The sequence below is a fragment of the Eubalaena glacialis genome, chromosome 7 (genome assembly GCF_028564815.1).
Source record: "Eubalaena glacialis isolate mEubGla1 chromosome 7, mEubGla1.1.hap2.+ XY, whole genome shotgun sequence".
NCBI lineage: Eukaryota > Metazoa > Chordata > Mammalia > Artiodactyla > Balaenidae > Eubalaena > Eubalaena glacialis.
Window position 1 is genome coordinate 36584152 of NC_083722.1, and position 27343 is coordinate 36611494.

General features: G+C 40.2%; 1 protein-coding gene and 1 long non-coding RNA gene across 4 annotated transcripts in view; one reads left to right on the top strand and one right to left on the bottom strand.

Annotated features, from left to right (window-relative positions):
• The window catches only part of LOC133095224 (uncharacterized), a 27968-nt gene extending 8973 nt beyond the window's left edge, over window positions 1-18995 (bottom strand). The window contains exon 1 of the long non-coding RNA XR_009701566.1: window positions 18927-18995. This is a non-coding gene — a long non-coding RNA (uncharacterized LOC133095224). The remainder of the gene's footprint in view (window positions 1-18926) is intronic.
• Window positions 18996-19169: 174 nt separating this feature from the next.
• Window positions 19170-27343, top strand: part of BTBD9 (BTB domain containing 9) — a 409382-nt gene continuing 401208 nt past the window's right edge. For all 3 annotated transcript variants that reach the window (XR_009701567.1, XR_009701568.1, XM_061196280.1), the window contains exon 1: window positions 19170-19269. The gene's annotated coding sequence lies outside the window, so the exon portion shown is untranslated. The remainder of the gene's footprint in view (window positions 19270-27343) is intronic.

A 27343-nucleotide genomic window follows, 5' to 3' on the forward strand; every position in this document is an offset into this window, starting at 1 on the left:
CCAAAAATAAATAAAATAAATAATAAAATAAATCCTAAACAAAGAGACAGAGGGAGATTTGACATAGAAATGGAAAAGATGATGTGAAAATGACAGTAGAGATTGGCATGATGTGGCCATAAGCCAAGGAATGCTGGCTGCCACCAGAAGCTGGAAAAGATAAAGAAAATTCTCGTCTAACAACTCGAGGAAGTGTGGCCCTATGCATACCTTGATTTCAGCTCAGCAACACTGATTTTGGACTTCTGGCCTCCGGAAGTCTAAGAGAATAAACATGTGTTGTTTTAAGCCACCATCTTTCTGCTGCTGTAATTTGTTACAGCAGCAAGAGAAAACTAATATATGTTTAAAATTTCCCCTTGTTAATTTTTTTTTACAAATATGACATCATGCTCTTATGGTGCTCTGGAATTAGCCTTTTTTCCTCTTAGTAATGTATCAATTACATCTTTAAAGGTCTATATCTATAGAGCCTACTCTTCTTACTAACCAAGTAGTATTCCATAGTATAGATGTTTCATAATTCATTTAAACATTCCTCTATGAATGGACATTCTAGTTGTTTCCAGTTTCCTATTATAAATAGTGCTGTAGGAAATGTGTGTGCATGTGTTTTATATGTTGGAATTTTTTGAGGAGAGGGGACAACAGACTTATGAAGATTTATGGGTAAGTATTAAATTTTAATAGATGCCATCAGGTTACTTTCCAGGAAGGTTGTAACAATTCACACTCCCATCTGATTTGAATTTCCCTCAGTATAAATGAAGTTGAGCATTTTTTCATATTTTTGGGCAATTTTTATTTCCTAGTTTATGCAATGCTTGTTTAGTTCCTTTGCTCATGTTTTCTTTCGATTATTTTCCTTAACTCTCTTTCTGTCATAGGTTTTAGAAATATTTCTCTAGTCTTTCGATCAGTCTTTGGTTTTACTCCCCTTTCATGATATTGGGAGAGAATTCTCCCAATTCTTGCCCACACCTAAAGAAGCCTGAGAACCTAAAATACTCTCCTCTGTATGCCTTAATCAAGAAATCCCACCTGTCAGTTCCTCTAATATATTGGGTGGGCCAAATAGTGCCTTTGGTTTTTTAAGTAAAAATAAAAGACACATTTTTCATTTTCACCAAGAACTTTATTGAACAACATATCCACACTTTTGTTCCACTACCTTCTGCCATTTTTCAGGCAACTTCATAATTCCGTCTTCCCAAAACTTTTTATCTTTTTGAGCAAATAACTGTTCGAGCTGCCTTTTACAGTCTTCCAGGGAATTGAAATTTTTTCCATTAAGAGAATTTTGTAAAGACCGAAATAAATGGAAATCCGAAAGTGCAATGTCTGGTGAATACGGTGGATGAATCAGAACTTCCCAGCCAAGCTGTAACAGTTTTTGCCTGGTCATCAAAGAAACACGTGGGCTTGCGTTATCCTGATGGAAGATTATGCATTTTCTGCTGAACAATTCTGCATGCTTTTTGTCAAGTGCCGCTTTCAGTTGGTCTAATTGGGAGCAGTACTTGTTGGAATTAATCATTTGGTTTTCTGGAAGGAGCTCATAATAGAGGACTCCCTTCCAATCTCACCATATACACAACATCACCTTCTTTGGATGAAGACTGGCCTTTGGTGTGGTTGGTGGTGGTTCGTTTCACTTGCCCCATGATCTCTTCCATTCCACACTGTTGTACAGTATCTACTTTTCATTGCCCATCACAATTTGTTTTAAAAACAGAACGTTTTCATTATGTTTCAGTAGAGAATTGCATGTGGAAATATGGTCAAGAAGGTTTTTTTGGCTTAACTTATGTGGAGCCCAAACATCAAAGCGATTCACGTAACCAAGCTGGTGCAAATGATTTTCAATGCTTGGTTTGGATATTTTGAGTACGTCTGCTATCTCCCGCGTGGTATAACGTTGGTTGTTCTCAATTATTGTTTCGATTTGATTGCTATCAACTTCAACTGGTCTACCCGACTGTGGAGCATTGTCCAGCGAGAAATCTCCAGCATGAAACTTCAAAGTCAAACCACTTTTGACACCTTCAATCCATCACGGCATCTTCTCCATACACTGCACAAATCTTTTTTTTGCGTTTCAGTTGCGTTTTTACCTTTCTCGAAATAATAAAGCATAATATACCAAAAATGTTGCTTTCTTCTTCCATATTCAATATTAAAATGGCTACACCAAAATTCACCAATTTTGATGTCTTTTTTTTAAATGCACACTGATATGACAGCTGTCACATACAATCTTAACAAAATTGTTTCGAATGAAGTTAAAGGCAACTAAGTGCTACTAGAGCCATCCTATGGAAAAAACCGAACCTTTTGGCCCACCCAATAGTATTTTTGAACAGATATTTCTCCCTTATCTCCCATTTTTAATTCATCATTGCCTGCCTGATGAATCTCAATGGCTTCATCTGCATAGATACTGAAAGAATAAGCATAGTATCAGTTAGTGTGGGTGAGGTTATACTGCAGTAACAAATGATCCCCCAAATTTCAGTGGCTTACAAGAAAGGTTTATTTCTCCCTCACACTGCACGTTCACTGATTATCTCAGCTACAGCTAATGATGCAGTTGCAAAACAGGCAACTCCTGGTGTCAGTGGAATAAATGGCTTCTCCAAGAGCTGCCTTTATTGAGGTATAGAAAGGGCCTTTCAGGCAACCACTGGACTGAACATTCTTCACCCTGGGTTCAGAAAGAGGCAGGACTCCTCCAAGGCTGCTGGCTCCCTAGTCTTTCTCTGGCATAGTAAATTAGCACACAGACGTGTCCCTGTGCCTCTATCATAATGCTCTACATTAGCTTCTCAAGAAAGAACCTGAAGCATCAGATAAAATCCCTTTCAGGATCAAGGCTCTCTAGAAGAGAGAGGTAATCAAGGATGTTTGTTCAGAAAACACTAACTCAGCATTCTGTTCTTGGTCATTGTATCTTGGCTTCTTTCTCCAAGCCAAGAATTTTTCTGAAAGTTCATCCTAGTCCTTTATGTCTTTGCCATTCACCACCCTGCTGTGTGTTTCTGGAGGTCTCATCTCTCTTGCAGCTTGATCACCATGTTTCCTTTACCATCACGGGGATAATCATTAGTGCTACACACTGATATCTGGTTCTCCTCTCTTCTGGTCACATAGTAGGATGCATTTCCAGACTTCCTTAAGGTTGGTTCTGTGACTAATTCTGGCATGAGTTGTGAGTAGAAATGGTGTCTGTCACTTTTGACAGAAGAATTTGTTAGTGTGAGGCTTCCAGAGTTTTCTCTTTTCCTTCTGGAAAAAGCCACTGATATTTTGGGGTTATTTTTTTTACTGTTGCATAGCCTAGCCTATCTTGACTGAAACTATCACATACATTTTTTCACGTATTTAAAGTATACATGACAAATTAAAGGCTCTTATAATAACATAAGTCTTCAGACACATAATGGGTATAAAATGCTCCATAACTCTTAAGGTACAAATTTAGTCCCACGACTCTTGTCTCTCTAAATCAAATTTAAATTGGCTCAAGCACCCAGATGCCATTTAGGTAGAAAGTTCAGCATCACTGTATTGAGCTATTCCCACTTACCCTGCATTGGTTTATTCTCAATGTAGTTTATACACCCTCTGCATCGCAATCACCTGGGGTATTTGTTAAAAACAGACTCCCACAGTATTCCTCAAATCGGAATCTCTGGCAGGACTCAGCGTGCCCCCAAGTCATTCTTATGCTCACTTCACACATGATCTTTCTTAGTCTGAAATCACCTTGCTCTACCTTGTGATTCCCACATGATTTCTAGACCAGCATTATCCAATAGAACTTTCTGCACTGATAGAAAGGTACTCTCCATGTATACTCCAATACACTAGCCACATGTGGATACTGAGCTCTTGAAGTGTGACTAGTATGACTGAGGAACTGAATTAATTTATTTGAATAGCCACACATGGCTAGAGGCTCCCATATTAGACAGCACAGTTCTAGACTGTTAGTCCTTGAGAGCAAGAACTGTATCTTCAATCTCTGTATCCCCTGTGTGCCTGACACAGAGTAGCCCAGTAAATAAAAACTGAAATAGGAAATAGGCCTGCACTACTTCCATTTTTGAGGTTCCTGGTATATTAAGAAAAGAAGAAATGCCAAAACAGGATTACAAAAAGTGTTTTCTGGACAAACATTTTAAATCTTTACACTTACAAAGCAGCTTTATTGTCCTATTCTCAAGATAAATACAGGATTAAAATATTAAATCATAGACATATTAGTGTCTAAGAGCAATACCTAATAGTCATGGGGGTACTCAATTATCTTTCTACCTTTGATTTAGCAAGTATAAAAGATGTATTAAGACAATGAATCTTGCTTAAGACCTTTCCATGTAACTTCAGTTAAAGTGTATATGTGCAAATATCACCAGTGAATACAAATCAGATCACTAATACATGAGGTATAAAAGGGTTTAAAACAAAAAATAATCATAGATTAGATATAGGAAAGCTAATTCTTCATATTGTGGCCTACTGGAAGAGTATACTAATAGAGGCTGTGAGAATAGTGTTTGGAGAATTTGGGATGTGACGTTTCCCACTTATGCTTGCCAGCCATTACTTTACCTACCTATCTACTTTCCTCAGAAGAACAAAAGCAAAGTTAAAAGTGACATTCCTGGGCTTCCCTGGTGGCGCAGTGGTTGAGAATCTGCCTGCTAATGCAGGGGACACGGGTTCGAGCCCTGGTCTGGGAAGATCCCACATGCCGCGGAGCAACTAAGCCCGTGAGCCACAACTACTGAGCATGCGCGTCTGGAGCCTGTGCTCCGCAACAAGAGAGGCCACGATAGTGAGAGCCCCGCGCACCGTGATGAAGAGTGGCCCCCGCTTGCCGCAACTGGAGAAAGCCCTCGCACAGAAACGAAGACCCAACACAGCCAAAAATAAATAAATTAATTAATTTTAAAAAGTGACATTCTTTAGATTTGCAATAATACTAATACTTATTTGAAAATAATTCATTGTTCTGTTGGTTTAGTTGATGTAAAACCCTAGAGAACTTGTAAACAAAACATTCTTATCAGCATGGAAGGATCAATAAGTTTTAACTCCTGCCTGAAGTAAGGGTAAGGGACTATAAGGTAGTCATCATTAAGCATAATTATCACTTATTTCCCTAGCTTTTCCATGATCAACCTGAGGTGGCTAGTGCAATAATACACATAATGTAGAAAATTATAAGTAAATCTGAGCAAGAGAAAACCCAAATTTAAATAGAAGGTCAGCAACAAGGACCTACTTACTGTATAGCACAGGGAACTCTGTCCAATATTATGTAACAACCTAAATGGGAAAAGAATTTGAAAAAGAATAGATACGTGTATATATATAACTGAATCACTTTGCTGTACACCTGAAACTGCAACAATATTGTTAATCAACTGTACTCCAATATAAAATAAAAAGTTTAAAAAGTACAATAGTGAAAAAATAATAAATAGATAGATAGATCAATCGATCGATCAGGACCAGGGAATAAGAATGCAGATTCGCAGGCCACAGTTCCTATGTAAGCACTAAAGCTGAGCTAAAACTTGACTTGGAGCTTCATGATAAAGAAAGTGAAAAGGGAAACACATAAACTGGTTACATAAACTACTTGTCTGTAAGGAAGACACATCACTTACTCAAAGGTAGTCAAGCATTTCCTGACACTTGGCTCTGAAGGAAAATTCTCTCATGGGATTTTCCATAAGGAACATAAAATAACCAAGTGCACAATAGCTCTACAGCAAATGCACTAGTGGGCTCTGTGGAACTGTCTCTTCTAGAATCCCTTAATGTATGTAGAAGCCACAATATTCAAAAGACAAGTCAGTAAAACACTCCTGGTAGAGGGTGAGAAATGTTTCTGTGTGTATGAGCTCAGGACAATGTGGTCAGGGATGCAGTTTTCTGATGGACCAGCTAATACCCTGGCTGACTAAAAGCAGATACATATTGTTCAGAACTCAGTAATCTGATCAGCAGATGGTGGGTGGTTGACAGCCTTTTGTGAAGAGTGAGTCATCCCATTGAGATTCTCACCTAAATAGGAACATTTCTCTCTTCATGGGGGTGGACAGAGGGAGCCTGCAGGCAGTCCAGGCTTTTCCTTAAGAAAACCAAGTCTTCAAAATAAGAAGAACGAAGTATTCAAGTTTGTAAAGTTCTATTCAATAGAGCAGAGGGTCTGCAAATTCACAGACAAGTCATGTTTTTTTTTTAAAACAAAGTACACATTAGTTACCAATGTTAAGAGATGAATAGATTTCAAATCTGGCAAGCCCAGATGCTTGCACACCACCTGGCAACAATCTGCTGGCTGGGTGTGGAGCATTTGCCCACCCTTTAGGTATCTGAATGTCCTGTTGGAGGATGAAGATTTGGATGGAAAAATTTTCAAAGAAGAAATTATCAGTTGCTGACTCTCGCTAAGAAAAATCTGAATAAAGCTCCCATGAAATGTATGGCTTTTAGCAAAATGACTGCTCAGTAAATCCACCTAGAAGAATTCCTTGTAAAACATACCCTTAAGTAAAGAAATGAATCTGATTCTGAGTTATTGGATCTAAACCAGTTAAATTTCAGGACATGTACCAAAATAATTATTTTAGTTTTAGAACAGGTGATCTTCATCCATTTCTGACAAATGCTAAACCACAAAATCAACCGTACATTAAAGTTAATTATAATAAAATATCATCAGCATTAAGGAAGATTGACTTTCTTATCTCCAAAGCAAGATAGCATATGTTCAAATAATACAAAAGTGGTTTCAAATTATTTAGTTTAAAAATAAGGAGGGCCACAACTTGCCTGTCTTATGCTACTTGAAATACTTTCTGATCTGTCTGAACACCAATTCTATTGATCTGGACTTTCAAGGCCACAGAATTCCTGGTTTTATAGGATTCTATATTGAACTCATGGAGCTCAACCTGAAACAAGTTCTTGTCCACAGAGTCAAAGCCTGAGAAATCATGCAAAGCTGCAACCTTTCTTTTAAAAGCAAAGTTTACTTTTTCTAATTATAAAATAAATGTACAATATCAATAATTTAGAAAATAAAGAAGAAGTTAGACTGTTTTCCCCCAGGTTTTTATTTTGAAAAATTTCAAAATAAATTTCAACAGAATACAGATATGTGGGCCAAGGGTCCTTCCAGTTACTAATGCTGAGCCACAAATTTCTCAGAGCTTCTTGGCAGTCAGAGTGAAAGGAGAAAACAGCCAGTTATGTAATTCACATCACCTATAAGGAGAAAACGTATCAGTTACTCAAGAGTAGCCACGTGTTTCATGGCATTTGGCTGAGAGAGAAAAATTCTCTTATTAAAAAAATTTTTTTTTTAATTTTAAAATTTTAATTTATTTTTTAATTGGGGTATAGTTGCTTTACAGTGTTGTGTTAGTTTCTGCTGTACAACGAAGTGTACAGCTATATGTATACGACTTATGTATACATATATCCCCTCCCTCTTGGACCTCCCTCCCACCCCCCCCACCCCCGATCCCACCCATCTAGGTCAACACAGAGCACTGAGCTGATCTCCCTGTGCTATATAGCAGGTTCCCACTAGCTATCTATTTTACACATGATAGTGTATATATGTCAGTCCTAATCTCCCAATTCATCCCACCCCCCCTTCCCCCCATGAGAGAAAAATTCTCTTGTGTTCACTTCATAAAGAATACAAAGTGATATCACACACAATACCTTACAATTACTGCACTGGTGAGTTCTGTAAACTATGTCATCTAGAATCTCTCAATGTTAGCAGAGCGTGTATGGTATGAAGGAAGGCAGCAGCCTGGGGGTTAAGAGCATGGGCTCTAGAACCTAACTACTTGGGTTTGAATCCTGGTTCCATGACTATTAATTGTGTGACCTTGAGTAAATTACTTAACTTTTCTAGGCCTTAGTTTCCTGAATTATAAAGTACTGTGATTAATGATATTACCTCTCTCAAAAGGGTATGAAGCTTAAATGACTTAATGCCCAGAAGATACTTAAAACAGTACCTGACACATAGTAAGCATCATCATTATTTCAGTAAATGCTAAAATAAAGGTGTACACATGATGTAATAGTACAGAGGACGGGCACTTAGACCAAATAAGGGCTGGAGGGAAGGTTTCCTAAAAAGAGGATGCCTGGTTTACTACTTAACTGCTGTTAGTGTGACCTTGGCCCAATTACTTAAACTTGGTATCCCCACCTGCTAAAACAGAGATATAATATCAGTTACTAATACAATGAACTGATGTTTGTGAAATTAAATGAGATAATATATGAGGATTAGATGAGCAAATAGAAGAGAGCATGGCATGTAAAACAAATGTTTCCACTTGGATCTGGTGGAAAAGTAAATAAACTACTCTTGCATTCAAATTTTACATGTGTCCATTTTTCCAATTAAAGGGTGTACTTAAGTTCACAAGTAGCTGTACATAAATATTCATTCAGATCACAACAAAGCTACCTAGAAGTAATATTAAACAATCAGTGGTGGATTAGCACAACTCTCCTGGTTTTTTTATCACCATGGAAATGCCTTATGGTTACATCATTTCTGAGGCACATTGTGTCCACCTGAGAGAGTAGGTAAATATAACAGCTTGATTTCCATTTGGCAAAAATGACTACTCCCTCATCTGCATTACTTTATATATCCCTCATGTCACTTCATACAGAATTCTATTATAGTATGTAGAATACTGTGTTATAGTCACGGTTCATTCGATTTATACCTTGCTTTGTTTAAAAAAGAACTATGGCAATTAGTTACATACTTATATGTTTATCTCCCTTCCAAAACTGTGAGTTTCTCGAGTAACTGTATCATATCCACATCCATAGTATCTGGACATAAGCTGGAACATAATATATTGATTCTCACTGTTTGGTGAAATGAGTAGGATTTGAAGTGTGCTGTTATAAGCAAATGAGTCTAATATAAAGTTAAGGGGTAGAGAGACCTTCAAGATGGCGGAGGAGTAAGACATGGAGATTACCTTCCTCTCCACAAATATATCAGAAATACATCTACATTTGGAACAACTCCTACAGAACACCTACTGAACGCTGGCAGAAGACCTCAGACTTCCCAAAAGGCAAGAAACTCCCCACGTACCTGGGTAGGGCAAAAGAAAAAAGAAAAAACAGAGACAAAAGAATAGGGACAGGACCTGCACCTCTGGGAGGGAGCTGTGAAGGAGGAAAAGTTTCCACACACTAGGAAGCCCCTTCACTGGCGGAGACAGGGGGGTGGCAGGGGGGAAGCTTCGGAGCCACGGAGGAGAGCGCAGCAACAGAGGTGCAAAGGGCAAAGCGGAGAGATTCCCACACAAAGGATCCGTGCCAACCAGCACTCAACAGCCCAAGAGGCTTGTTTGCTCACCCGCCGGGGCGGGCGGGGGCTGGGAGCTGAGGCTCGGGCTTCGGTCGGATCCCAGGGAGAGGACTGGGGTTGGCTGCGTGAACACAGCCTGAAGGGGGCTAGTGCACCACAGCTAGCCGGGAGGGAGTCCGGGAAAAAGTCTGGAACTGCCTAAGAGGCAAGAGACCATTGTTTCAGGGTGCATGAGGAGAGGGGATTCAGAGCACCGCCTAAACGAGCTCCAGAGACAGGCGCGAGCCACGGCTATCAGCGTGGACCCCAAAGATGGGCATGAAATGCTAAGGCAGCTGCTGCAGCCACCAAGAAGCCTCTGTGCAAGCACAGGTCACTATCCACACCTCTCCTCCCGGGAGCCTGTTCAGCCTGCCACTGCCAGGGTCCCGTGATCCAGGGACAACTTCCCCGGGAGAACACACGGCGCGCCTCAGGCTGTTGCAATGTCATGCCGGCCTCTGACGCCGCAGGCTCGCCCCACATCCATACCCCTCCCCCCCCACGACCTGAGTGAGCCAGAGACCCCTAATCAGCTCCTACTTTAACCCCATCCTGTCTGAGCAAAGAACAGACACCCTCAGGCGACCTACACGCAGAGGCGGGGCCAAATCCAAAGCTGAACCCCGGGAGCTGTGCAAATAAAGAAGAGAAAGGGAAATCTCTCCCAGGAGCTTCAGGAGCAGTGGATTAAATCTCCACAATCAACGTGAAGTACCCTGCATCTCTGGAATAGCTGAACCTACAACGAATCATCCCAAAATTGAGGCGGTGGACTTTAGGAGCAACTGTAGACTTGGGGTTTGCTTTCTGCATCTAATTTGTTTCTGGTTTTATGTTTGTCTTAGTTTAGTATTGAGAGTTTATTATCACTGGTAGATTTGTTTATTGATTTGATTGCTCTTTTCCTTTTTTTTAATATATATATAGATATATATATTTTTTTCCTTTCTCTCTTTTTGTGAGTGTGTATGTGTATGCTTCTTTGTGTGATTTTGTCTGTACAGCTTTGCTTTTACCATTTGTCCTAGGGTTCTGTCTGTCCGTTTTTTTTGGTTTGTTTGTTTGTTTATTTTAGTATAGTTTATAACACTTGTTATCACTGGTGGGTTTATTTTTTGGTTTGGTTGCTCTCTTTCTTTTTTTCAATTTTTTATTACTTTTTAATTTCTTTTAATTTTTAATAATTTTTTTAGTTTTTATTTTAATGACTTTATTTTATTTTACTTTTTCTTTCTTTCTTTATTTTTCTCTCCCTTTTCATCAGAGCCATGTGGCTGACAGGGTCTTCATGCTCCAGCCGAGTGTCAGGCCTGTGCCTCTGAGGTGGAAGAGCCAACTTCAGGACATTGGTCCACCAGAGACCTCCTGGCTCCACCTAATATCAAACGGCGAAAGCTCTCCAAGAGATCTCCATCTCAACGCTAAGACCCAGCTCCACTCAATGACCAGCAAGCTACAGTGCTGGACACCCTATGCCAAACAACTAGCAAGACAGGAACACAACCCCATCCATTAACAGAGAGGCTGCCTAAAATCATAATAAGGTCACAGACACCCCAAAACACACCACCAGACACGGTTCTGGCCACCAGAAAGACAAGATCCAGCCTCATCCACCAGAACACAGGCACCAGTCTGCTCCACCAGGAAGGCTACACAACCCACTAAACCAACCTTAGCCACTGGAGGCAGACACCAAAAACAACGGGAACTACAAACCCACAGCCTGCGAAAAGGAGACCCCAAACACAGTAAGTTAAGCAAAATGAGAAGACAAAGAAACACAAAGCAGATGAAGGAGCAAGGTAAAAACCCACCAGACCAAACAAATAAAGAGGAAATAGGCAGTCTACCTGAAAAAGAAGTCAGAGTAATGATACTAAAGATGATCCAAAATCTTGGAAATAGAATGGAGAAAATACAAGAAATGTTTAACAAGGACCTAGAAGAACTAAAGAACAAACAAACAATGATGAACAACACAGTAAATGAAATTAAAAATTCTTTAGAAGGAATCAGTAGCAGAATAACTGAGGCAGAAGAACAGATAAATGACCTGGAAGATAAAATAGTGGAAATAACTACCACAGAGCAGAATAAAGAAAAAAGAATGAAAAGAATTGAGGACAGTCTCGGAGACTTCTGGGACAACATTAAATGCACCAAAATTTGAATTATAGGGGTCCCAGGAGAAGAAGAGAAAAAGAAAGGAACTGAGAAAATATTTGAAGAGATTAGAGTTGAAAACTTCCCTAATATGGGAAAGGAAATAGTCAATCAAGTCCAGGAAGCCCCGAGAGTCCCATACATGATAAATCCAAAGAGAAACACACTAAGACACAAATTAATCAAACTACCAAAAATGAAATGCAAAGAAAAAATATTAAAAGCAGCAAGGGAAAAACAACAAATAACATACAAGGGAATCCCCATAAGGTTAACAGCTGATCTTTCAACAGAAACTCTGCAAGCCAGAAGGGAGTGGCAGGACATACTTAAAGTGATGAAAGGGAAAAACCTACAACCAAGATTACTCTACCCAGCAAGGATCTCATTCACATTGAATGGAGAAATTAAAACCTTTACAGACAAGCAAAAGCTAGGAGAATTCAGCACCACCAAACCAGCTTTATAATAAATGCTAAAGGAACTTCTCTAGACAGGAAACACAAGAGAAGGAAAAGACCTACAATAACAAACCCAAAACAATTAAGAAAATGGGAATAGGAACATACATATCGATAATTACCTTAAATGTAAATGGATTAAATGCTCCAACAAATAGACATAGACTGGCTGAATGGATACAAAAACAAGACCCATATATATGCTGTCTACAAGAGACCCACTTCAGACCTAGGGACACATGCAGACTGAAAGGGAGGAGATGGAAAAAGATATTCCATGCAAATGGAAATCAAAAGAAAGCTGGAGTAGCAATTCTCATATCAAACAAAATAGACTTTAAAATAAAGACTATTACAAGACACAAAGAAGGACACTACATAATGATCAAGGGATCAATCCAAGAAGAAGATATAACAATTGTAAATATTTATGCACCCAATATAGGAGCACCTCAATACATAAGGCAAATGCTAACAGCCATACAAGGGGAAATCGACAGTAACACAAGCATAGTAGGGCACTTTAACACCCACTTTCACCAATGGACAGATCATCCAAAATGAAAATAAATAAGGAAACACAAACTTTAAATGATACATTAAACAAGACGGACTTAATTGATATTTATAGGACATTCCATCCAAAAACAACAGAATACACTTTCTTCTCAAGTGCTCATGGAACATTCTTGGGTCACAAATCAAGCATTGGTAAATTTAAGAAAATTGAAATCGTATCAAGTATCTTTTCTGACCACAACGCTATGAAACTAGTTATCCATTACAGGAAAAAAGTCTGTAAAAAATACAAACACATGGAGGCTAAACAATACACTACTAAATAACCAAGAGATCACTGAAGAAATCAAAGGGGAAATTAAAAATACCTAGAAACAAATGACAATGAAAACATGACAACCCAAAACCTATGGGATGCAGCAAAAGCAGTTCTAAGAGGGAAGTTTATAGCAATACAATCCTACCTTAAGAAACAAAAAATATCTCAAATAAACAGCCTAACCTTACACCTAAAGAAATTAGAGAAAGAAGAACAAAAAAACCCCAAAGTTAGCAGAAAGAAAGAAATCATAAAGCTCAGATCAGAAACAAATGAAGAAGAAATGATGGAAACAATAGCAAAGATCAATAAAACTAAAAGCTGGGTCTTTGAGAACATAAACAAAATTGATAAACCATTAGCCAGACTCATCAAGAAAAAAAGGGAAAAGACCCAAATCAATAGAAATGAAAAAGGAGAAGTAACAACTGACACTGCAGAAATACAAACGATCATGAGAGATTACTACAAGCAAGTATATGCCAATAGAATGGACAACCTGGAAGAAATGGACAAATTCTTAGAAAAGCACAACCTTCTGAGACTGAACCAGGAAGAAATAGAAAATATAAACAGACCAATCACAAGCACTGAAATTAAAACTGTAATTAAAAATCTTCCAACAAACAAAAGCCCAGGACCAGATGGCTTCACAGGCAAATTCTATCAAATATTTAGAGAAGAGCTAACACCTACCCTTCTCAAATTCTTCCAATATATAGTAGAGAGAGGAACACTCCCAAACTCATTCTACAAGGCCACCATCACCCTGATACCAAAACCAGACAAAGATGTCACAAAGAAAGAAAATTACAGGCCAATATCACTGATGAACATAGAGGCAAAAATCCTCAACAAAATACTAGCAAACAGAATCCAACAGCACATTAAAAGGATCATACACTATGATCAAGTGGGGTTTATCCCAGGAATGCAAGGATTCTTCAATATACACAAATCAATCAATGTGATAAAACATATTAATAAATTGAAGGAGAAAAACCATATGATCATCTCAATCGATGCAGAAAAAGCTTGTGACAAAATTCAACCCCCATTTATGACAACAACCCTCCAGAAAGTAGGCATAGAGGGAACTTACCTCAACATAATAAAGGGCATATATGACAAAGCCACAGCCAACATCATTCTCAATGGTGAAAAACTGAAACCATTTCCTCTAAGATCAGGAACAAGACAAGGTTGTCCACTCTCACCACTATTGTTCAGTATAGTTTTGGAAGTTTAAGCCACAGCAATCACAGAAGAAAAAGAAATAAAAGGAATCCAAATCAGAAAAGAAGATGTAAAGCTGTCATTGTTTGCAGATGATATGATACTATACATAGACTATCCTAAAGATGCTACCAGAAAACTACTACAGGTAATCAATGAATTTGGTAAAGTAGCAGGATACAAAATTAATGCACCAGAAATCTCTTGCATTCCTATACGTTAATGATGAAAAATGAGAAAGAGAAATTAAGGAAACACTCCCATTTACCAATGCAACAAAAAAATAAAATACCTAGGAATAAACCTACCTAAGGAGACAAAAGACCTGTATGCAGAAAACTATAAGACAGTGATGAAAGAAATTAAAGATGGTACAAACATATGGAGAGATATACCATGTTCTTGGAATGGAAGAATCAACATTGTGAAAATGACTATACTACCCAAAGCAATCTACAGATTCAATGCAATCCCTATCAAACTACCAATGGCATTTTTCACAGAACTAGCACACAAAATCTCACAATTTGTATGGAAACACAGAAGACCCCGAATAGCCATAGCAATCTTGAGAAAGAAAAACGGAGCTGGAGGAAATCAGGCTTCCGGACTTCAGACTATACTACATAGCTACAGTAATCAAGACAGTATGGTACTGGCACAAAGACAGAAATATAGACCAATGGAACAGGATAGAAAGCCCAGAGATAAACCCATGCACATATGGTCACCTTATTTTTGATAAAGGAGGCAAGAATATACAATGGAGAAAAGACAGCCTCTTCAGTAAGTGGTGCTGGGAAAACTGGACAGCTACATGTAAAAGAATTAAATTAGAACACTCCTTAACACCATACACAAAAATAAACTCAAAATGGATTAAAGACCTAAATGTAAGGCCAGAAACTATAAAACTCTTAGAGGAAAACAGAGGCAGAACACTCTATGACATAAATCACAGCAAGATCCTTTTTGACCCACCTTCTAGAGAAATGGAAATAAAAACAAAAATTAACAAATGGGACCTAATGAAACTTAAAAGCTTTTGCACAGCAAGGGAAACCATAAACAAGACAAAAAGACAACCCTCAGAATGGGAGAAAATATTTGCAAATGAACAATTGACAAAGGATTAATCTCCAAAATTTACAAGCAGCTCATGCAGCTCAATATCAATAAAACAAACAACCCAATCCAAAAATGGGCAGAAGACCTAAATAGACATTTCTCCCAAGAAGATATACAGATTGCCAACAAACACATGAAAGGATGCTCAACATCACTAATCATTAGAGAAATGCAAATCAAAACTACAATGAGGTATCACCTCACACCAGTCAGAATGGCCATCATCAAAAAATCTACAAACAATAAATGCTGGAGAGGGTGTGGAGAAAAGGGAACCCTCTTGCACTGTTGGTCGGAATGTAAATTGATACAGCCACTATGGAGAACAGTATGGAGGTTCCTTAAAAAACTAAAAATAGAACTACTGTACGACCCAGCAATCCCACTACTGGGCATATACCCTGAGAAAACCGTAGTTCAAAAAGAGTCATGTACCACAATGTTCATTGCAGCTCTATTTACAACAGCCAGGACCTGGAAGCAACCTAAGTGTCCATCGACAGATGAATGGCTAAAGAAGATGTGGCACATATATACAATGGAATATTACTCAGCCATAAAAAGAAATGAAATTGAGTTATGTGTAGTGAGGTGGATGGACCTAGAGTCTGTCATACAGAGTGAAGTAAGTCAGAAAGAGAAAAACAAATACCGTATGCTAACACATAGATATGGAATCTAAAAAAATAGAAAGGTTCTGATGAACCTAGGGGCAGGACAGGAATAAAGACGCAGATGTAGAGAATGGACTTGAGGACATGGGGAGGGGGAAGGGTAAGCTGGGACGACGTGAGAGAGTGGCATGGACATATACACACTACCAAATGTAAAATAGATAGCTAGTGGGAAGCAGCCGCATAGCACAGGGAGATCAGCTCGGTGGTTTGTGTCCACCTAGAGGGATGGGATAGGGAGGATGGGAGGGAGATGCAAGAGGGAGGAGATATGGGTATATATTTATGTGTATGGCTGATTCACTCTGTTATACAGCAGAAACTAACACACCATTGTAAAGCAATTATACTTCAATAAAGATGTTTAAAAAAAAATAAAGTTAAGGGGACTCTCTAGGAATTTATGTGAAAGTCAGTCAGTCTGATCCTCTCCTTTGTTAGATGAGAAACCAAAGCATGGAATAGTTAAGTGATTTGCCAAAGGTTACTTAGCTAGTTAATGGCCAGAACTAAGAGTAGAATCTCAAACTGCCATCAACTAGTCCCGATGGCAATCCACTATACTGACCTGCCTTTCTGACCCAAGTAATTTCGTGTCTATCTCTACTACCTCACTAAAGCTGCTATTGTTGGTCACCAATCACTTTTGTGTTGCTAAATCCAGTCAGTGCTTTTCAGCCCTTGATATACTTGCCCTATTTGTGGTCTCTGACTCTGCTCAGACCATATTGCAATTCTTTCCCACCTTGGTTTCAGAGGCATTACACTCACTTAGTTCTTTTATCTCTCTGGCCATTGTTCCTCAGACTTTGTGGGCTTCCGTTCATCTGCCACTGCCTTTTAAACTCAGTACTTCCCGGGGATCTATCTTTGGTCCTCTTTATCGTTTCTTCTATATTTTCTGATTGATCTCATCCATGCCTAGGACTTAAATTACCATTTATTGATATAAGTTAACGTCCTCTAAATCTATTTTAACTCAACTTCTCTCCTCATTCACAGACTTGTGTAATTCGACTGTTTATTGGATATTTCCCTCTGGATGTGAAGGTTCCCTTCATCAAGTCTCAGTCATCTTGCAGTAGTCTTTGAGGGAGCCTAATAAATTGCACCCTTTTTTCTAGATAAAACAGAATGCAGCAGGGGACCAACTATCATCTTTGTTACTGAATGTATTCATTTTCTATTGCTGTTGTAACAAATTACCACAAAATTAGTGGCGTAAAACAACACAAATTTATTATCTTACAGTTCTGGAGGTCATACATTCTAAAATCAAGGCATTGGCAGGGCTGCATTCTCTCTTGGGGCTCTAGAGGAGAATCTGTTTCCTTGCCTTTTCCAGCTTCTAAAGGCTGCCTGCATTCCTTGGCTCCATCTTCAAAGCCAGCAGCACAGATTCTTAAAATCTTTCTCTCTGACCTCTGCTTCCACCATCATATCTCATTCTCTGACCCTCCTGCCTCCAATCCAGCCAGATAATCCAAGACAATCTCCCCACCTCAAGATCCTTAATTTAACACACCTGCAAAGTCCCTCGTGCCCTGTAAGGTAACAGTCACAGGTTTTGGAGATTAGGACATGAAAATCTTTCAGGAGCCATAATTCTGTATACTACAACTGACAAAATTAGTATTGGATATTACCTGTGGACAGAGAGCTTCCTAATGCGAAACTCTGGTATTAAACAGGCTTACTAACTTTGTAGCCCTGGACCAGGCACCCTCAACCCCACCCCCAGGCCCTGCTCCTGGTGAATCAGAAAAGAACACAAAGATAGTTCCCTGATGGAAGCTTTCCTTTAAGAGGAAAGTGATGGGATGCTACACCTGTCCCGTTTCTCCTTTTAAATTCACCAATTAGGAAGTCACTGCTCTAGGGAGGAGTGAGCTGGGGGCAGGTGCAGTGAGGGGCCAAGATCATATTATATATATTATATATTTTATTAACAGATGTCACCCTGAGTGGAAGGAAACATCATGAGTGGAGAATAAGTGTTTCCCCAACAAACATATCCATTTTTGAACACATCATCATTTCCCACAAATCCAATCATCCTCCTGGGACTATCACCAGCACTATCTAATACGCTGGATCAGAAACTTGTGGATAACTGAGACTCATTTTTATTCACATTTTGTTAAATGTTTCCACCACCTACCCCAGCACCCAGGCTAGAAACTTGGCTTACTCATTTATCCCTCACTCAGCGCTGTCAATTCTACCACATTAACAGCGCTCACATCTATCCCTTCCTCTACACTCCCACTGCCAAAGCTTTGGTTAAGGCTCTGATCTCTTCTTACCTGGGGTACAGCAATGGCCTCATAACTGATCTCCCTGCCTCAAGCTTTGTTCTTCCTGTCTATTTTCACTTCCATACCTTTACTCATGAAGCTTCCTTTGGCTGGAATTAAGTCCTTTCCAGTCACTCTCTCCAAATCCCCACACCCCAGTGGACCTCCAGTTCGCCCAAGTGCCAAGCAGAATTGACTGTCCAACATCCAGGATCAGACTTGAACCTAGGCTTCCCTGACTCCAAAGTCCATGCTCTTAACTGCTCTTGCTTGACTGGCTTCTCTTATAATAAAGATATTTTAAAGTCTAGTGAGCTTTATACTTTAAAAAGCACCTTTGCATACATTATTTTCTTTTAGCGGTACAATTCTTCAACGTAGTAAAGATGGGTACTGTTATTCTTATTTATAAAATGAGGAAACAGAGGAATTCAAGGCCCGGTCCATCACACGCTGCTGCTGAGTTAACGAGTGTCATTCAGCAGCCTTACACATTAACCGCGCACTCAGCCCCTTCTGGTCCCAGTCCCTGGAGAACCTTCCTGCACTTCGCAGAAGTAGCCGATGGGGTTCCCGCGAGTCTGGACTAGGCCACTGCTGCCTCCACCACAGGCGCCCGGGCGATCACGGCGGGGAGCTTTCCATTTGCAGTGACGCGATCGGTGAGACCATACAGTGACGTATAGTGACGTAACTTACCCGGAGCTAGGTGCCGGCAGGGCAGCCACACCCTGGGGCCCACTGCTCAGGAGGGCAGCGGGTCGGGCGGGTGGGGGAAAGCCGCAAAACCCGCGGGACCCGGCCTCCCGGCCCTAAACCCACGGTTCCCGCCTGCCCGCCGCTAATCGGTTGCTACGTGACGCCAGCGCGCAGAGGCGCGTGCGCGGCCACGGCGGTGTGCGTGACAGCGGACGCGCGCCGCGGCGGCGGCGAGGACGGCGGTGACGGCAGGGGCCGAGGGGGCGGTCGCTACGAGGCGGGTGCGGAGCGGGCGGAAGAGGCGTCTGTGCGGGCGGTGAGGTCGCAGAGGAACATCGTGGGGGTGAGTAGCCGCGGCCTCGCCAGGGAGGTGGGGCCTGGCCGCACCTGCTGCGCGGGCCCGGGGCGCGGGGACGCGCGCCCCTCCACGCTCCTCAGCTGCTTTCTCCGGGGGCGGGGAAGGAGCGGGGACGGGGGCTGACGAGGGTCAGTTCCTGGGCTCGGTCGCTGTGGGAAGCGGCAGCAGCTGGCCGGCGAAGACTCTCTAGTTCTGGAATGTGTTGTAGGAAGGAGGTGTTTGGGGACCTCGGGGGGCTCTGCCAGGCTCCCAGGCCGAGGAGTCGGAATCCCGAGAAGCCAGGTTCCTAGAGCAGCCTCGCATCCTGCCTGAGTCGAGCTGGCGCGAGACCGAGACCAGGCGGAACCGGGGACGCCGAGGTTGGGGTCCGGAAAGTTTGGCACTACTGGGGCCCTCAACGCCCCTGCCCTGGCTGGGCTCTGAGGCGGAGCTGGTTGTTATGGAGGGAGTTGTGAATCAGTGCCTGCGTGCGGCGTCAGACACACCCACGACCTGGAGAAGGTGATCTGTCAGTGTACAGAGGGTGCGGCCCACCTGTTGCCTAGTGTTTCCAACTTCGTGTGTGTGCGCACGTGCTTAATGCACGCCCCAAACTTTGTCGGCCCTACGCATTTTATCACATTGTTGCTACAGGTTTTGAGGCCACGGGGCGGCTAGCCATCCTCAGTTCTTCCTCATAGACTCACATCAGTTGTTTTGTTTCCCTAAACCATGTTGTGCTTCTGTCGTTATTAGGGCCGAGGAAGTGTGGAGGCACCGGTTTTTCTTTTTCTTAAAAGTAGCACAGGCTTGCTATTTACTAAGCAGAAAATACAGATTCTGTTCAGCGTGTGAGCTGGAAAATGTCGATGGTCTGACAAGCCTGATTGGGTGCAGCTGATCGTTAGCCCAGTGCTTTCTTCTCAGTGCGCTGGACTCCCTCGTGGGTAGATGTGTGGCTGCAGTAGTGACCATGCTCGGGAGAAAGGAGTATTGGAGGTAGGAAGGAAGTCAGTCTTTTCTGACCGTTGATGAAGGCAGTGCCTAGAAACGGTAGAAAGACAGGCTATACTGAAATTTAATCATGATTTGTGCAAGAAAATTGAAGAAAATAACTTGTAACTTCTCATTCGGATCTAAAATTCTGTGATTCAGTTTCATAACTGAGGATCTGTAAAGTATGTTGTTTGAGGTTCTTACGTCTTGGAACCAGTGATAACCTTGCTCTGTAGCTCTTAGGGTACTCGGAATTCAGTATCTCTTGCACTCTAGACTATAATAGCTTTTAGGACAGGGATCACGTTTGCTTTCTTCAGGGCCATATCTCCAGTACCTACAAAAGTGCCTGCCACAGAGTAGGCACGCAGTAGATATTTATTATATGTGACACCGTGGATAAGTCATAACACGCAGTTAGCTCAGTCCTTCAAGTAGTTAATACATGTGCCCCCTCTGCCTAGTATTATGCGGCATATGGGAGGAGGACTGTGGGATTACAAATGACATAAAAGACCTGGCTTTTTTCTTTTAAGGGCCAACAGTCTAGCTAGGAAAATAAAGCCTATTATATAAAATAATTATGAAACCAAATGAGGTAGTATGTAAACAGGTGTTATGTGGAGTGCTATACTTTAAGTGCAGTAGAAATTTAGAAAAGATAAGACTTGTGGGCTGAATTAGTGAACTCTTCAGAAGAGGTAAGATTTCATCTCATCTTTGAAAGAAGTGTAAAATTTCTGTTAGAGAAGAGATAAGTCATATGTTGAGAAAAATAGTGTGAATTCGGTCATTGGGGGATATATTGCGGCAACTTACATGTCCCATGAGAGGGGAAAATTGGAGAGATAAGGTTTAGTAGGTTGGGGAGGGAAAGTGTTAAGACTAAGGCAGGCTCATCAGCATCCCACTGATAACAAGATGGAGCCTGCTTCCTGGGAGGGATGGGAGTTGTGTTACTCAGAGTAGAGTCTTAAACACTCGTAAGTGTTATCATTACTTAAAATGAAAGGATATTATCGTTGAACCAAACTCAGGTTGTTGTATACCTCTGATTTCAGTACTAATTTGAATAAATGCCTCACTAATGTGCGTGTATCTTATGTATTTAGTCAGCAGCGCATGTCCTCATTTCTAAAATCTACCTATGTGCTTGGGCCGTTCTATTGGAAATTTACTGAAATGATGTACCCGAAGCAATTATCGAGCTACTCTCAGTGACACAGTTTTGCTTGGGATTATCTCTTATAGTGGTCTGAGGTTTGTAGTTACTGCTGATCCTGTAAAAAATAAAAATAATGTTAGCTGGGAAAGGAGTCTATTTGAAGAAGGATACTCAAAAATATTGACAAAAAGATTTGAGAAAATTAAAGATGCTGCTCTTAAATATTGAACCTTTAGTCTTTATCTTTTGTTGTAATGTGAGCTTTCTTTTGAGTGTTGCATAAACCTGAACTTGAATTGCTAACCTGTGTAATGTTGCAACACCAAATGTTATTTAACAACTCAGCAAATATTTATTGGGTGCTGGCTATGTCTAGGCACTGTGTTGGATGCCAGCAAGACAAAGAATAAAACACAGTATACCTGAGATACCAAGTGTTCATCAGAGGGGACAAACACTAACCATGATGTGCTGTGATAAGAGTTCACCACTTTTGGAATGAATAAAATGCTGAAGAAATAGATCACTTTGGCTGGGGAAATAAATTGATAGAGTCAGGGAAAACTTTAAAGAGAAGACGGTGGAACTTAGCCCTGAAGGTTAAGTAGTATTTTGCTATATGGAAAAGGGAAAACAATCATTCCAGCCAGAGGGGAGAGTATAAGCAAAATTGCCGAAGATTAAAATTGAATGGGAAAACCTTGAGTTGTCTTTCGTAGGCTTCTTGTATGGCAGAAGTAGTGAGACAGGAAAGGTATGGTTGGAGCCAAATTACAAGGGGGTCTTCCATTCTAAAAAGCCTAGTCTCCCTCCTTCCAACACTACCCCCGTGCTGGTGATAGAGAACCTTGAAAGGTAGAATAATCAGATCAGAAAGTTAACAGGCAGTTCATATGCAGAACTGCGTGAGAGCGGAGAGGGCGGCGGGAGACCAGTTAGGATGTAGGCGAGAGATGCTGGGAGCCTGAAGAGGGACAGTGGGAATGGATGGCTTGTAAAGATATTTTAGATGTTAAAAATCTCTAAATGTTATGAACAGCTAGAGGTGAGAGAGAGTGAGAAGTCAAAGGTGACATGTCCAGCTCGAGTAACTGGGGATTATGAGAACATTAAAATAGAAAACACAGGAGGAGGAACAGATTTACAGTGGAGGGAAGAAATAATGGCATGTTAATTTCAAGGCCCATGTGTGGAGTTTAGAGAGGCCCATTAGGTAACTAGAAATTCTACTCCAGAGTTTATGAGAAAGTTTAGGAATAATTGTAATGTAACTGACAGCCTCCAAGGCTATGGAAGTAGTACCATTCTAGGACTTAGTATAGTAGTTAATGCTGTGGACTTTGGAGTCAGGAAAACCTGAAGTCAAATCTCTGTTATGCAACTATTGGTTGGGATGGGTAACCTTGGGCAAGTTATTTAGCATCTGTAAACCTAGGTTTCTTCTGAAAAGTGGGGTTAATAATATTTTAAAGAATTGTTGTGGAGATTAAGACGGTATGTGCACAGCAGTTAGCACAATGCCTAGCTGATATATGCTTAATAAATGACAGCTGTTTCTATTAGTAGTAGTAATAGTTGCAGTTGCAGAGGTAGTAGAAGAAAAGATATTCCGATGCAGAAAAGTTGAGAGCGAGAACTGGAAAGGGCAAGGAGTGGAATTTTTGGAAATCAACACTTAAATCAAACTTAGATGGTTTCTCAAACTTGAGCATGCATCAGAAATACCTGGAGGCTTTGGTAAAACACAGATTTCTGAGTCCCACCCCCAAAGTTTCTGATTCCGTAGGTCTGGATGTGGCTCCTGAATTTGCATTTTGAACAAGTTCTCAGGTGATGCTGATGTTGTTATTCCCAGGACCGCGCTTTGAGAACCACTGATTTAGAGGGTTAGCATAGAGACTAACAAACAGATTGAGTTTGTTGGAGAACCTGGAGAGAGTTTAGAGAAGGATAAGGAAATAACAGCCTGCAGACTCTCTAGATCCACCAGTCTGCTTTCCAGTTCCATGAACCTCATCTCCTTCTTATTTCTGTTTTCTCCAGAATTTGGTATAATGCTTGGCACATAGCATTGTTTGAATGAGCCTTTGAAGCTTCTTAATACTGTCCTTGTGCATGATTGCACGTAGTCACACGCAGATTTCATTCATCCTCATATCTCTGTTGGGTCACAGAGAAGTTACTGTTTCTAATTTTACAGAGACACACACACACACACAAACACAATAACTACAGAAAATTTCTTTCAAATACCTGATGCATAGCTAGATGCTTTTGACTTTGTATTAGATTTCCCCCCTCCCTGCCCACTTTTTTTAAATGTCAGAAAGTCCAATTTGCAAAATAATTGTCAGTAACAAGTGTCAAGATTACAATCTGTATCTTGTATTAGGCACTTTGCAGGTTTATAGGGTAAGCAAATAATATACTCCCTGTACCTGGGATGTTTACAATAGGATGGGCAAAACTTAAAGGAAAGAAACAGGGTGAGATATAATCACAGAGATGTGGAAGGAGAGGAACCAGAATATAAGGACTTATTTCTTGTATGCCAATATACTTTGGATCTTACATGTCTCATATACTCATATAGCACAAATGTTAGTCCTAATTTATGATTGGAAGTTATAAGAGAGTTCTGCTGTATAAGGAAATAAAACAATAGTTGTGCAAAGATATAAACACATTGAAAAGAGATTTCAGGAGTAAATTGTAGCTAGACCAGTTAGCTACTCACCACGCTTCCTGGGTTCTTGTTCTCTATCATTTATTCTTTCTGCTAACATTCATTAAGTATTTACTATGTGCCAGAAACTGTACAGAGTGCTGCACATAGAGAAATGGTCATTGCTCTGGGTATCCAACACTGGCTTTAGTTAGGGGGTATGATACTGTGTGTGAATGAGTGTGCACACACCTTGTCAGGGGAAGATCTGATGCCTGACTTTTATAATCTTGAGAATATATTTATACGAGTAGACATCAAGGACTTGAAGTTAAATTCATTCAGCCTTATGTATGTATGCAAGGGGCCATGAAAAAATATAGAGATATGTGGAAATTTTTTAAAGCAATCAAAGAATATATAATTTGGTAGAGCAGAAAAACATATTTACAATACTACATAGAATATGGTAAGTGCTATATAAGTATTGATCACAGACTAGGTTCTCCAATACTTGTTGAGCACCTGAGTGTTCAGTTTGGATTTCAACTCATAAGCTATTATAATGTTCCAGAAATTATAACATGTCATAAATCCACATTAATCTCCTGGGCTGCCTTTTGGGTCTTTATATGATACAAAAAATATTCTGGCAGTCTGTGTCCTTGTTTTCTTGGTTAGAGAAATATAGTACGTAAGTAACAAGATCATTAACTACTAGCTACTGTTTATCAAGTGGCTGTATTATGCTAAGCCTTTTCTCTAAGTCATTTAATTCTTATAATAACAACCTTGTAAACTGGATATTATCCTCATTTTACTAATAAGGCAACCAAGTTTCAGAATGGGGAGAACAGTTTGCCTGTGTTTGTGACCAGTGAGATGGGACAGGGCTTCAGCCCCATGCTTGGTTTCCAGAGCTAGTGCTCTTCACGGATGTCAGCATGGGGCCCTAGCATGCAAATCTCCAGGTGAAGAAATCCAATCTTGTTTCTGCTGATTCGGGGAAAGTTGTTTGAGAAGTTAGAATTTTAATAACTGCCTGAATGATTGAAAACAATTTGATAATATTGTTAGGAATGGAGGGGAAAAGGAGGTAGACAATTAAAGGTCCTGAAGCTGATTTTCCAGTGAAGACATGCTATATTTGACCCAAAACTTTTTAGTCAACTGACAGGTTATTCTACATAAACATTCAGATTTTCCATTCTCTATGTATAGGTGCAGTCTTCTAGAGGAAGAATTGTACTTTTCCAAGCTAATGACATTTAAAGTAAATTCACAACTATTTTTTTGACACTTAGGGAAAAATATCTTGCTGCTCACCCCAAACAACGTATACTTGAGATTTCTCAGCTAATCTTTCTCTCCGCACCACTTATTCCTTTCACCCACCCAAGTGTTTATTTTTAAATCTATTTACAAGCTAAATACTTGTATGTATATTCTACTTCTGGTTTAATGTTCTTATTCTGATTAGATTTATCCCTTTTGCATCCTATTTTGTACATTCCTGGAAATATCAATTATATTTATCTTTGTAAAGCATAGGTGATTTCCACTAATTTCATAATAAATTTTAAAATAAAATTATAGTGATACAAATGGATAAATATTAAACCCTGTGTTTGTTATCTATTGCTGTTTAACAAATTACCTCTAAATTTTACTGCTTAAAACAACAGACATTTCTTATCCAACAATATCTTTGGGTCAGGAATTCAGTTGAAGCTTAGCTGGGTGGACTCTGACTCGGTTGCCGTCGAGCTGTGACCAGCCTTGCAGCAGTCATCTGAAGGCTTGACTGGGGCTGGAGGATCTGTCTCCAAGATGGCTGCAGCCTTAGGTCTTTCTAGGGCTGCTTGAGTATCCCCACAACATGTCAGCTGGCTTTACCCAGAGCAAGTGATACAAGAGAGAGCAAGGAGGGAACCACAGGCCTTGTATATCCTGTCTTGATGACACACACTGCCACTTCTGCTATATTCTGTTTGTTAAAAATGAGTCACTAAGTCCAACCCACACTCAAGGGAAGCCAGTTAGGCTCCACCTTTTTGGGAGGGATGTCAAAGGATTTGTAGACATATTTTAAAACAACCATAAGTACTTTGTCCTATGAAGCCATTTCCTCAGCTGAAGTTGATTGTCTCTGTTGTAGCACATGCTGTAATCTTTCTGATTTGTGTATTCACAGTATTTTCTGGAATGCTTTGGAGAAAAGGTAGTGGTTTTTTAAAAAATCTAAAGCAAGTTTTTACTTTTTTATTTTTTTTCTGGCCACGCCACGTGGCTTGCGGGATCTTAGTTCCCCAACCAGGGATTGAACACAGGCCGTCGGCAGTGAAAGCGCAGAGTCCTAACCCCTGGACCGCCAGGGAATTTCCGCAAGTTTTTATAAATTAAGATTTGTTGGGGACTTCCCTGGTGGTCCAGTGGTAAAGAATCCACCTTCCAATGCGGGAGACATGGGTTCCATCCCTGGTCGGGGAACTAAGATCCCACATGCCAAGGGGCAGCTAAGCCCGTGCGCCACAACTACTGAGCTTGCGTGCCTCAATGAGAGATCCCACGTGCCGCAAAACTGCAGAGCCTGCACGCCACAACTAGAGAGAAGCTCGCACACTGCAATGAAAGATCCTGCATGCCTCAACGAAGATCTCGCGTGCCCCAAATAAGACCCAATGTAGCCAAAAAAATAAAGAAAATAAATAAATAAAATAAATATTTAAAAAAAAAGATTTGTTGGTGATTTTTTAAAGTTTTGCATCTGTCTCATTAGCTTCATTTTCAATACATCTGGAATCTTTTCATTTTTATCCTATTTTATGCATTTATTCTTATATAATTTCATTTACACTTATTTAGTAGTTTTCATAATTAATCTTAAATAGAACCAAACATTTCTAGATAAATTAATTTACCTTCCAGACTTTCAGAAGAGTACTTCCCTAACCAGTGTCTAAAGGCACACATTGTAGTTTCCATAGAACACAGACTTTGGGTTACATAATGAGCAACAAATGAGTCTATTAACTTATATTAAAGTCCTTTGGGTACTTTAGAAACTTCGTGAATAGGTCCTAAAGTAGGTCCATTAAATTCCAAATCTCCTTCTTTAGAAGGTGTATGTATATAGAATATAATGGATTTAGTCAGGAAACCTTTTCAGAACGTGCCACAGTTTGGTTTATATTTTGGGACTTTATTTCTTTAGATGGTAACCAAATCTTGACTTCACCACCCCTACCCTCAAC